Source organism: Helianthus annuus, chromosome 2 (assembly GCF_002127325.2).
Source record: "Helianthus annuus cultivar XRQ/B chromosome 2, HanXRQr2.0-SUNRISE, whole genome shotgun sequence".
In the NCBI taxonomy this organism is placed as follows: Eukaryota; Viridiplantae; Streptophyta; class Magnoliopsida; order Asterales; family Asteraceae; genus Helianthus; species Helianthus annuus.
In genome coordinates this window covers 63,880,395-63,894,174 of record NC_035434.2, presented here as the reverse complement: position 1 = coordinate 63,894,174, position 13,780 = coordinate 63,880,395, and the positions used below count along the sequence as shown (strand labels likewise).

General features: G+C 36.9%; 1 long non-coding RNA gene across 3 annotated transcripts; it reads left to right on the top strand.

The window, feature by feature from the left end:
- Positions 1-645: 645 nt before the first annotated feature.
- Positions 646-3,400, top strand: LOC110915422. 3 transcript variants are annotated; one of them, XR_002578970.2, is made up of 6 exons: positions 646-863; positions 943-1,008; positions 1,100-1,216; positions 1,330-1,444; positions 2,693-3,056; positions 3,224-3,400. It is a non-coding gene; the product is annotated as an uncharacterized LOC110915422 (long non-coding RNA). The 3 variants fall into 3 exon arrangements; XR_002578976.2 differs by lacking the exon at positions 943-1,008 and having other exon boundaries at positions 1,154-1,216; XR_002578969.2 differs by having other exon boundaries at positions 646-1,008.
- The last annotated feature ends 10,380 nt before the right edge of the window (positions 3,401-13,780 follow it).

Below are 13,780 nucleotides of genomic sequence, written 5' to 3'. Positions count from 1 at the left end.
AATAGAAAACACTCTTTAATCCTTAATTCATTCAAAATCTAGGAATATATTCGAATTTCCATAAGAACATGATGAACCCTAAAATAATAAAATTAAATTATGGAATATGAAATCTGAAAAATATATCTGCTTATACAGATTTCAAAATTGTTATTTATTATGATGTGATTAAACATCCAGTTGGAAGATAAAAAGCGTGAATATTAAGTTTTATACGAATTTCATGTTCTCGAATTTATCAGGTTTTCATAAAGTTTGTTTTCTAGATTTTCATTCCAGATTCATGGAAACGAACACAACTGATTGAGCAACATATGCTCTGATACCACATGTTGATCAGTTCTGTTTAAACATAATGGAAAATATGCAATCATACATTTTACAGTAGACAGACCAATGGAGAATCTAGAAACAGATGCAGAGTCTAACCTTAATCCCTCCCTAGTAATCTATATATATAATAAACAAATAAAGTGTAGGCCACGTGGCATGTTGTAATGCAATCATTTTGATGTTTTGGCGGGAAAATTAGAGAAAAAACACATATTCGCGTTTGGATCCCGCACTGGGTATCCGTACCCGGATTTTTACACGACTATATAAATGTTCTAAAACCTAATTCCCTCATTTTTTTTCTCTCAGCCGTTCCATCTTCCTAAATATCTTTAGGGTTTTTTACATTGCAGCCGCCTGTTCTTCTCCGTGTTCAATCTTCATCTCAATGGTACACACTCAAAACCCTAGCGCCTCCCTCACTTTTTCTGCAGATCCATATGTTGGAATGGAAGAGTTTCACAATTACGAAACCCTAGCCCTCATCATCTTCCCTGTTTTGATTCAAGAAGCTAGGGTTTGTGGTTTTGGTAAGTTTTTTCGATCTATAATCTAATCCATGTCTGATTGTTATCAGTTTGATTATAGTTACGATTCACAGTGTTTTAGTCTTTTTATTGTTTCACAAAGATCTCATCTACATTCTCCACCATTGGCTTCATTCTATCTTAAATGGTAATCAAATATGACAAATCGATGGTTTTTGTGATTCAAAGTTTGTTCATCTTCCAAATACTAATTTTTCCTTCCATCACCAAATTCGCAGATTTAATAACCCGTTTCAAGTTAAAAACCCTAACTAAGAGCATTTCATCTTCAGATCTGCTGTTGCTTTGGTTAATCTAATCTTGGGAAACCCGTTTCTGAATCTCATTTCATTCAGGTACGATGATTCTTCATATATTGTATTTTTGGTAAGTCTTTATGAATGGGAAGATTAGTAAAGACTGTTAATGTGGGTACTTGTCAATAATTTGCAAAATATTTTATGTGCAGATATGTGGAGAGCATAAAGAATCTGGAATCCATAGGCATGGCTTTCTTGCATCGTGTTTACATGAGGCAGATTCTGTTACGAATAGATCATTGGAACGCAATGGGAAATCATAAGGTGTAAATCATAACTTTTTCCTTCTTTGTTTTTTTTTTCTTTTTTAAGGTACTGATGCATTATAGGTTTTATTATGATTCGTTAAAAGGTTATACATTGTTTTTTGTTTATTTAGTCCTGGTAAAGAAAACTCTGCTCAATTATAATCTTTTTTTTTATGAATCATGCTAAATGGATTAAAGGGTTGTAAGGCTATAGGGTGTGGTCATGACCCTAATAGTCTCCATGACCCTCCACATAAGCGCCATGTCACTCACTTTTAATCAATCATTCAAAACCACTATCCTAGGGGTGTGGTCATGACCCAAACCACCATTCTTTTATTTTAATTTATTTTTGTAAAAAAGGAAAAGCCAATATTAAAAAAGGAAATGAGGCTCATGGTTGCCATGGTTTAATCCATGCCAACCATGGTGGATGAGGCAAGGGGATGGTGTAACAATTTATTAATGATCCTACATGGCAATTAATGACCCACCAATGCCCCCCACACCCTTTAGCCTAATAGACGGGTTATAAAAGGGTTGGTGGGTCCACCTGTTTGTTTTAAAGGGGTTGACAATTCAACCTTTTTAATTAAACTGGTTAAATATGTCAAACCGAGCACGACCTCATTTATTAAACAACTTGGATATGACAATCCCAAACCTGTATTTGTAATTGAATAATTAATTTTGTATTTAAAACCTGATGCATAGTATCATTACAATGATAATACAGACCCAAAACAGAGAGCTTGTCTTCACACTTTTTCTGTATTTACTACTATTGTTTTTTAGTTTTCTCTAGGGTGTCAATTGTGTCAACTTATCAGGTTGAATCATTGATTCTAAACACGACCCATACATATACTGGTGTTAAAACTTAAAAGACATCAATTCTAACATGGACACACTTAAAATCATGTAATCTGAATACGACCCGCGTTTAGCTTTGACCATTTATCTAAAATCTTAATGAGTCAAACGGGTTGACATGTTGGTAGGTTGTTATCAAGTTGTAAACATGCTAAACGGGCTTAAGGGTTGTAAAAATGTGTTAAAATGGTTTGGGAAAGGTTTGGCGAGTTGACATGTTTGTTTTAAGGGGTTGACCTGTTTAATTAAATGGGTTAAACAGCTTATCTGACTCAAGCACATCCTCATTTATTAAACAACTTAGATATGACAACCGATATAATCTGATTATTTATGGGTTAGGTCCAGGAATTGTTGTCACTAATTTTCTCTTCAACACTGTTACTTGCAGCCCCGAAAACTGTTCGGCTTTGTTCTTTTTAAGGACAAATTGACATAATTTCAGGGATAAGTTGAGATGAAAGCAGTGAAAGATGGGTCAGCCAACTATGCAGCTTTAAAGAAGAAAGCAGAGCTGTATGAAAAGCTGGCAAGAGGAGAAGTATGTGATGAGGAAGATAAGGAGAAATATTGTATTTATTTTTTTCAGTAAGACCTATGTAAATGACGAACCACAAAGACAGCCCGTTTTCTATAGAAACAAACAAATACGAGCCTGATACATATGATGAACCTGTGTTGCCTGATACACGGGCTACGGGCCTCGGTAGGGCAGCTGGTATATTAGACAATGATGAACATAAGCGTTTTGTGAGGTAATTTTTCCCAACTTTATCAATTATCATTTCCTTTATTAGTCCAGACAAAGAATGTTTTTTTTCTAAAAGATTGCTTGATGATCAAGAAATTGTTTTGTATAATGTGTTTCTAAAAGATTAGTTGATGATCAAGAAATTGTTTTATATTTTGTTGTATTTTTTAGGGAAATGCATGAAGAAGTGAGGATGTGCTTGAGAAAGGTTACATTATAAAGATAACAATTGTGTCACTTTAAAAGGATGATGTTAGGCTAATTTAGTCCCAATTCATTTTTGGTGTTATTATTTTATTTCATGTGTTTGACCAGTTATAATAATAATAATGAATACAAGTTGACCCATTTCTTACAAAAACTTGAACTTGTAATTTTGAAAATGATGGTTTACAAGTATTTTATCACTACTTCTTTGCTCTTGGTAGCTAAAGGATAAGCATTTCTGCCAATTAGCAGTCCCAATTGATACCATATCGACCCGATACCGACCGAACAAAATCAATATTGGTATCCGTACTCATTTTTTGGGTTTCAATAATCGGTACTATAGGATATCAGTACTTTTTTTTTCGGAAATACCGGTTTGAATTTAGACACACTTTCCGTCTCTTTATCCATTTTTTTGTTGATAATTTGTTTTTTTATTTTTCTAACCAATTTAGTTCAAAAGTTTGCTCTATGGATTAATCATTAATAATAAATATTTATATTAATAATAATTTCCACGATCTTGTGTCATTTCTCCAATCATAGGGTCTGATAAATTTAACAATTCTATTTTTCCAATTGTTTTTCATATTAATACAAAAATCATAAAAAAAGATTTGAAACATTGTCTTTAACTGCCAATAAAAGAAATGATTGATACTAAGGCCGAAGGGTGTGGGGGGCTCCATCGTGCCATCTCATCACCTATAGCGCCACCCGACGCCATACACCCACACCCAACGATTCAACAAGGGGCGCTATAGGAGGGGGTTCCATCATGTTAAGGAGCTTTTGTGCCAAAGAACGAGCAGGGATTTGTCAAGATAAGGGACGCTATAGGCATTAGGGGGCTTTATTCCACACCCTTCAAGTTAAAGGATGGGGCTTTAAATCCCTTGTGTGAGGTGGCGTTGATAAAGCCCCTACCACACCCTCCAGCCTAATTGTTATCATTCTTCAATAGTTTTCTACATACTCTAAAATAACTTTTTAGATAGTTGAATCGATTTATTAGGCTCAATTTAAGACATGATTAATCTCCACATGTCGAATTTTTACAGCAATGTAACAATGGCTCATTGATATGCAGATATGTTATCTTTACTTCCATGTGATATAAGCGTTGTGCAATGACCCATGAGCCAATAAATAAATTTATTTTAGAGTAAAATGCCTTTAAAAAAAATCAAAAAATGCCTTTAAACTTTTTATTTTAGAGTAAAATGCCTTTTTGTCCACGAGGTTTGGCCACTTTTCAGTCGATTTAGAATGCCATCTCTGTAGCCTAATATCTTGATGATTACATGGATAGATTTGGTACATGGTTAAAATTTGATTACAATTGAACTACTTCAATGCAAAGTTTAATAAAGTTAGAAAGATCATCTTGCTCCGAGGGCGTTTTTGTCAACTAATAAAGTTAATCATGGATGCTCATTTAACAGCTTAGTTTTATAATTTGTGGTGGGAAGGGAAACAAGAAACTTAAGAGGTTCAAAATATTGTTTATGTACCTTTTATTATTGAAAACTAAAATTTTTCTAACCCGGGATGTTCCCGGGTGATAGCCTAGTCTCCTTATATACACCCAAGGTGAAACCTAATTAGTTAATAAGGGTAATATGGTCTATTAACAATTACCAACTAATTCTATTATAGGTATAATATATTATGATCTATATTATATAAATGATTATAATGACTACATGATTAAATATACCATAATAAATATATTTAATCTTACAAGTTATTCTATATTTTGAGCTATATCCATTATGCAAATATGTAACTAATAGTAAAAAGTTAAAAATCAAAAAACAAAAAATTAAAGATTGGATATTGATGGTGATAAACTTTATGTGGAGTTTAAGTTTATTTGACACATTAGAAACCGGGTGAATTTAGCAACCCTGTATTTTTGCTATGTTTATTGCTATAATGTTAATCGTCGTTTTAAAAAGATATTTTATATGATTCGTTAGACCAAAGGTTATATTTTTCCGGCCCGGTCGAGGCACTTAAATTCTCATCGACGGTTGGACTTTATGTGAAACTATGTATCCAGTATCGTTAGAGATTAGTGTGAAAAGAAATATAGAGTGAGCAATTGGTATGTTCTAGATTTTGAGCTATGTATTTACTATGTTTTTTTTTAACGGCAAATTTGGATCACTGACGGACCACTGGAGTATCATCGTGCCACCAGCGGAACCACCCGATCATATCTATCTCCACTAGGCATAATGCCTATACACCAATTCAGGGGGAAACCCAATAAATATGGGAAAAACCCTCTTGTGAGAATCGAAGCCAGGACCTATTGGTCAAAAGTCTTATCTCACTCCCAAAATACCACTAGGCTATAAAGCCAAGGGTTATGTATTTACTATCTGGTATTGTGAATAAGTTTCAGAATTCTATGTTAAACATCTGGGTCTCATTATAAGGTTGCTAAGTCTTACTGCAAAATTCATTCAATGTTTCTCGCATTGAAATCCATTTGGTCCTAACGAAAGAGTACAACTTTTACCTCCATTATTTTGAAAGTTGTACTGAGCTTTATAATAAAGTTGATTTTATTTCCTCCGACTTTGATGATATTAAAAGTGGGTCTTAAAGTTCTTTTACTTCTCTGAATGTAGAGCTTGGCCAACTCTACAAGAAATCATTAGCTTGTACCATATTATAAAAAATAATGGATTTTAATAATCTCCACTACTCGTTATTGTTCGGTAATGGTTCCAACTTTAAAAATATCGACTAATGGTCCCACTTTTTAACTTATTATAATCATTGGGCATTTTCTAACTAAGGTCTAACCCAGTTAGTTTTTTTGAAGACGTGGACGCTGATGTAGCACAAGTCTATGTTATCTGATGAGGTGGCTGCTTATGTAGCCCTCTCATCACCATCACCACCATCGTTGCCGCCCACCACCACCACCGCCATCAGCCATCGCCACCACTCGTTACCACCTCAACTCCACCACCACCACCACTCGCTACCACCTCACCTCCACCACCGCCATCATCACCATCTCACCTTCACCTTCACCTCACCTCCTCCACCACCACCACCATATGTATTGCTTTATTAACTGGGCCACCACCAACACACCCCCACCCATCTAACCCTTTTCAAATTCAGCCACAATCATCTCCCATCATCACCATCAGACCATCATCTTTCATCACACCATGGTGCTGACCCAGATGACGATGAGGCTACCATGAGCATCAGGTCTTGTCTCGATTCAGGTCAGATGCGACTTTCCGGAAAAAGTTCCAGACAAATCGATGGAAGGTGGTGGTGTATTTAAGCTCAGGCGGCGACGTCCTAGGGTTCTGGCCAGATGCGACTTTCCGGCGGAAGTTCCAGTCGTGGTTTGGGCAGATAATAGTGGGTGGGCGACGATGGTTGTGTGTGGTATGGGGTTCTCGGTAGTGGTTTGGGGAGGTGGTTTGTGGTGGTGGTGGAGTTGAGGTGGAGGTGAGGTGGTAGCGAGTAGTGGTGATGGCTGATGGCGGTGATGGTGAGTGACAGTGGTGGTGGTCGTGAGGTGGTGATGAGGGTGTCACATAAGCAGCCACCTCATCAGGTAACATAGACTTTTGCCATGTCAGCATCCATGTCACCAAAAAACTAACTGAGTTAGACCTCAGTTAGAAAATGCCCAATGGTTTACAATAGGTTAAAATGTGGGACTATCAGTGGTTATTTTTAAAGGTGGGATCGTTGCTAGCCAATGGCTAATAGTTGGAATTATTAAAATCCATTATTACTATTAAAAATACGAATAAAAAAACCCAAACCTAACTGAGATTCAAAACATCAGGTACGAGATTAGTTTTAAATAACAAACTTCATATAGGGCGAGTATGATATTATATCCATTATTACTATTAAAAATACGAATAAAAAAACCCAAACCTAACTGAGATTCAAAACATCAGGTACGAGATTAGTTTTAAATAACAAACTTCATATAGGGCGAGTATGATATTATATTGATACCCATGGATTATTCAAACCTATTTACCCTTATCAAAATCGAATATATAGTAATATAATATTAAAAAATACGATAAGTAGTACTCCTTAGGAAATTTAAATTATAGAATATGGATAATTTCTTAGGAAACTGAGGTTACTAAAACTATACAACCGTTATTAGTGTGGTTTTGTATTTGATATTTGAAGTTTGTTTCTTAGGTGAGCTTAAAACCGGGTTTTAGTAATCAACATTCTAGTGTGTAATTTTTAATTACATGTGCATACTCGTTATCCCGATGGGTAAGTGCTACAATCTGGTATGGGATTACATGGTGACCGTAATTAAGTAATGTAAAAACCTAAATAACTTAGATAACTAGGATAAGTTGGGTATCTTTCCCAAAAGAAGCATGTGGTTAGTATTACATATATCGTTTCAATATAAAAGAAAATGCAAAAACTTTGATTGTAGATTGTTGAATTAACTTAGCTAAGCTAAATTTCACTTTAATTATGAAGTAAGAAACACAAAAATAGTTGAATTTGGTTAGAAAGATGAATAACAAGCAACCACGTTCAATTTTAGGTTTGGTTACTTAGTTGCAAGAACTTATCTTGATCCTACCACTGAGGCACTGACCTAGAACCAATGTTGTGAAACAAGGCGTCTAAGGCCGAGTAATCCCCGAGTAGTTGCTACAAGGTAGTCTGCCGGTGCGACTTTATTCAACTCCACCTAATTACTTGGAATCGATCAAACGCGGTCAATCTTAGCCAAAATTGGATCTAGTAGGTTAACTCGGGCCAAGTTTGACTTTAAAAGAAATATGCTTAATTCTTATGTCTATCATATAAAAGAACAAATATCAATTTTCGAAATACTTTACTATTTGAACATGTATTTTTGAAATTTATATTCAGAAAGAGTTTTCTATTCAGGGTTTTCTATTTAGAAGGGGATGACGGTGCAGTTTGTTGCTCGACTACTTGCTATCCTTATGTAATTTGCTCTGGTGATTGGAATGAAAGTGAAATACTATTTAAACTTTAAAAAAATCACTTATTTTGTTATAATATTAGTAAACATATGATATTTGACATGTAAAATTTCTCACAAACTAATTTTTTTATAAGTTAACTGTTGGGTTGTGAAGGATTTGACTAGAGTGATAACCCAGATCACCAAGTTAACTCGTCTGGTTATGCCTTAGCTACAACTGATAACCCAGATGCCCAAACAACTCGTCTGGGTTGTGGCAACAGATAACCCAGATGTGGGTTATGAAGTTTTAACTAGAGCAGAGGTTTTATTTGTCACTGTAGCTTAAAGTCAACAACCCTAATTGTATCCCCTATAATTACTTCTCATTCTACTGTAACTTTTGAGCACCTAATACAAAGAAGAACTAGTTGTGAAGAGTGGTTGTAGGTCAGATTAGACCGAACCACTATAAATCTTGTGTTCTTGTTCTTGTGATTTAGAGTTTGTGAGTGTGTGTGCTTGTTGCAGATTGTTCTAGTGTTCGGGTGATTCGTGCCCTGTCCCTAACAACTGGTATCAGAGCTCAGGCTCTTGATCGATTCACACAAACTAGGTAAGAGGTGAAGAAAAACACTTACCTGTCGAAGAACAAGCCGTGGTCTCGGGTTTCAGTCACAGTCGCAGACATAGCGTCTAGGGTTTCTGAACCAGCCGCCGCTAGCACAGCCGCCACCGTCGTCAGTTTCTAACTCCGATTAGGGCTCCGATTTGAAGACATCTTCTGCAGATTGCGACTAGGGTTCCGATAAGCCAGTAGCCGTCGTAGTCTAGGGTTCCAATCCTTGCCGAATATCGCATCTAGGGTTCCAAAATTGAAGACCTAGGGTTTCAATTCTGCACTTGAGTTGCTTGATTTTGTGGAGTTTGTAGGAGCAGCGTCGTGTAGGAAGGAGAAGAAGAAACAGGCGTGTTTTTTTTTGTTTCTCTCTTTCTTTTAGGGAAAATCAAGTTTTCCTTATTAACAAGGAAGCCCCTCAACTTTGACCAAAGAGATAAGCACTGAGATACGAGTGCTTAATCGTTTGTTTGAAGATCAAAGAAACTTGAATCAGGTGTTTTTTGTTTCTATTTGTTTCAGTGTTGGTTTTCTATTTGTTTCGATTTCAATTTCGTTTTAGTCTTGCTTGTGTTATCATGGCAGAAGACGGGAAGGTGCAAATCGAAAAGTTTGACGGGAAAAAGTTTGGTTGGTGGAAGATGCAAATTGAAGCATTACTTTGTCAGAAAGACTTAGATGTAGTGCTCGAGGATGAAAGGCCAGAAAAAATGCCACAAGCAGATTGGGATAGGATGGATAAGAAAGCCAGAGTAGTGATAACGCTTTCTCTATCAGAGAATGTTGCATTCAACATCGAGAAGGAGGCCTCAGCTAGAGGAATGATGGCAGCATTATCGAATATGTATGAGAAGCCTTCTGCAGCGAACAAGGTTTATCTTATTTGAGAACTTGTGAATACCAGGATGAGGGAAGGTGATTCAGTTACAGCGCACATCAATAACTTAAACTCGATATTATCTCGGTTGGTGTCTGTGAACATCAAGTTTGATGATGAGGTTCAAGCCCTATTGTTATTGTCCTCATTACCCGATAGTTGGTCCGGAACCGTAACTGTTGTTACGAGCTCTTCAGATACGAGTAAGTTTACGTTTGTGAAGATGCGGGATCTTATTCTGGGCGAAGATGTCAGAAGAAGAAATTCAGGTGGATCATCGGGTGATTTAATGCATGTTGGCAGAGGAAGGAAGAATAACAGATGTAGTGGCAGCAAGAACAGAAAGAGGAGCAGTCTAGGGCTCGAAATGATGTGACCTGTTGGAACTGTAAAGAGGTTGGACATTTCAGGAATCAATGTCCAAACGATAAGAAAGAAGTTAATGTTGCAGTAGACCACTCAGATGATGAAGTTTTGATCTGTAATGTGGAGAGCAGTGTGGATTCCTGGGTTATGGATTCAGGTGCTTCATTTCACACTACCCACAGCAGTGAAGCATTAAGGAATCTTAAAATTGGGGATTTTGGTAAGGTACGACTTGCAAATGATGAAGTCTTAGATGTCACAGGCATGGGTGATATTGACTTAGTTACTTCAGTCGGATCTACGTGGACTTTAAGAGACGTGAGAGTTATTCCAGGCTTGAAGAAAATGTTTATTTCTGTCGGGCAGCTAGATGATCAGGGTCACGAGGTTAAGTTCGGTAGTGGACAGTGGAAGGTAACTAAGGGAAATTTAGTAGTTGCACGTGGCAAGAAGAGATGCTCATTGTACATGGTCAGTGTACCGCCTGAAGGAGAGGTTCTCCCAGTTCAGAAGAAGACCAAGATCCGGTTCACAGAATCTCATGGGCAGAAAAAGGTTTGCTTTGCAGATGGCAAACCCAGAGTCACAGGTCAGATTCAGGTGGAACGTGCTAGAAAAGGTTCAGTAAAACCAGTCAGGGGCATTCGTGGCAGTGGGAGCACGGGTCGTGCTTCAGTCAGAGTTACCAGACGATAGTGGGTTAAGAGAACCAGTATTCCAACTGTCAAAGTCTCTCCAGTTGACTATCTGCTTTATTCGGAGAGTGTTTGTTCTTAGGATGTTCCAGGATCGGGCAGTTTGTGTCAGTGGGAGCTGACAGGGACAGAGAACGATTCACGAGTAGTGACTGATGAGTTGAAGCTCAGTGGGAGCTTCAACGAGCCTTCAGGTTAATTGATGAGAAGGCAGCCCACAACTAGTAAAGATGAAGAGGTTACAGAGGTAATTATGAATATGAAGTTGCATGGAGTGCAGTTTGAAGTTGTGAAAACCTCCAAGTGGGAGATTGTTGGGTTGTGGAGGATTTGACTAGAGTGATAACCCAGATGACCAAGTTAACTCGTCTGGGTTATGCCTTAGCTACAACTGATAACCCAGATGCCCAAATAACTCGTCTGGGTTGTGGCAACAGATAACCCAGATGTGGGTTATGAAGTTTTAACCAGAGCAGAGGTTTTATTTGTCACTATAGCTTAAAGTCAACAATCCTAATTGTATCCCCTATAAATACTTCTCATTCATGTACTATAACTTTTGAGCACCTAATACAAAGAAGAACTAGTTGTGGAGAGTGGATGTAGGTCAGATTAGACCAAACCACTATAAATCTTGTGTTTTTGTTCTTGTGATTTAGAGTGTGTGAGTGTGTGTGCTTGCTGCAGATTGTTCTAGTGTTCGTGTGATTCGTGTTCTGTCCCTAACATTAACATGTCCGAGTACTCTCCACCTAGGCGGAGTCTCGCAACTCCCCAGTCGACCGACTAGGGAGTGCCTAACGACTTTTACAACAATGCCTAGAACACGAACCTAGTACTTACACACCAACTATTAGATTCTTAATTAAACTAACTAGGGTGTGGTGTAACTATAAAACGTATGTTGAATTAACGCAAAATCAATTCTAAAACATATACATCCCACATGCCTATGATTAACGCACGTTCAACTGCTTATACATAATCATTATTCAAGAATGTGGTATTACAACTTGTTAACTCACCCATGGCATTATAGCCTAGTGGTATTTTTAGGGGTGGGATAAGACTTATGACCATTAGGTTATGGGTTCGATTCCCACAAAGGGGGTTTTCCTAGATTTATTAGGTTTCCTCCTTAATTGGTGTATAGGCATTACTGTCTAGTGGAGATGGATATGATCAGGTGGTTCTGCTGGTGGCACGATGATAATCCAATGGTCCGTCATGATCCAAATTTGCCGTTAAAAAAAAAAAAAAAACTTGTTAACTCGACATTCAATACACATGTTTGACTATTCACATTGACATAACCTATATTGGTTGATTTATTAACCTACAAAACAAGATATGTAAATTCTTACAAATTGTCTTTTCTTTAATCACGCTAACTATGTTGGAATTAACAATTGCATTATAGATTACTAGGTTATCCCCTGTGAATACTCACGGGTTGGATATTTAAATTTATTAATCACAAATGTTTGTATAACATTTCAAGCGAGCTCCAAGCAATCATTTTTTTAATTATGCATCTTCCATCACATGTGAAAAGTTTGACCCTTTATAAATAAATGAGTCGATATATAACATGTCAAATTGGTAAAACAAAATAGGGTAAATTACACTTTTCGTCCTTTATGTTTTTATCGGATTGCAATGGATGACTCTTCAATAATTACAGTCACAATCCTTTATTTGGAAAACTTATTACATCTTTCATGCTTAAACACTAACCAGGTTAAAATTAAAAGTTAATTTAGATCATGTAAGGGTATTTATGTCTTTTAACACCCAAACAAACAAAAATGAAAAAAAAAACAAAAATTATATTTAGGACATAAAGATATAGAACTCCTATGCCTACCTTATCTTTCTCTAACTCCTGAGCATTCACATCCATTCCATTAAATTCTGTGTGTGAAGTTTTTATAATATAAAGAGTATAAAAAGTGGTTGTGAGTGGAGGAGAGAGAAAATGTTACTGTTCATCTGTATATTTTGGGGGACACTGTTCACCCTCTATAATTTTTTAAAATATTTTGAAAGTGGTTGTGAGTGGAGGAGAGAGAAAAGGTAATGATAAAGGTATAAAAAATATTATTTAATTGAAAAGGAGAGAGAAAATTTAGTGTTTTTTAGTGTAATTTAGAGTGAAAATATGGTGGAATGGATGTGAATGCTCTAACACCACCGCCATAGCACCAGCCCTAACGGCACCACTACCACCTCCACCTCCACCGCCATAGCACCACTGCCGACGTTTTCCCTATGATCGAAGGAAATGATGACCAACTCTGCAATCTTATCAATCGTTGGTAACTCTTACTTAGGATTACATGTTTTGATTTTCTCTTTTGTGCCCTATCTCGTCTGCCGCCACAATCACAATAACCATCTCTGTCCACGACCATCTCCGAAACCATCACCACTTCATCTCGTTCGCCGGAATCAAAGCACGTGAGGAAGGTTGTACGAAGAATCCGACGATGACGGCGACTGGATTTGTGGGATCAGGTGGTGGGGTTGTCGGATCGGGATGGTGACATGGCGGCGGTGATAGTGGGTTTAGGGTTTTGGTCGCCAGAGACGAGGAAGAAGGGGATGTAAAGAGTTTTTCCATTTTGGGGTTCTTGCGTATCTCTGTTTCATTTCATTTTGGATCCCATGTTTCATGGTATTTCTGTTAGGAATTATTAGTAAAATCTTTAAAAGAAATCATAGTTTGTGGTGCAAATCATATCTCTATTAGGAATTCTGAGTAAAATATTTAATGTTGTATGTGTATCTCTGTTATGAGTTCTTTGAAGCAAACAATCAAAGCTAGTGAGTGGGTCAAAATTAGTATCTGCAAAACTCAAAGGAATTAATATGTTTCGTATTGAAAGTTTTTCTTTTTGAATCGCAAGGCAATGAAAGCAAATTAGTATTTAATACGATTTTTGAATTCCGATTTAGTGGCGGTGGTGGCTCTGTCACATCACAGTGG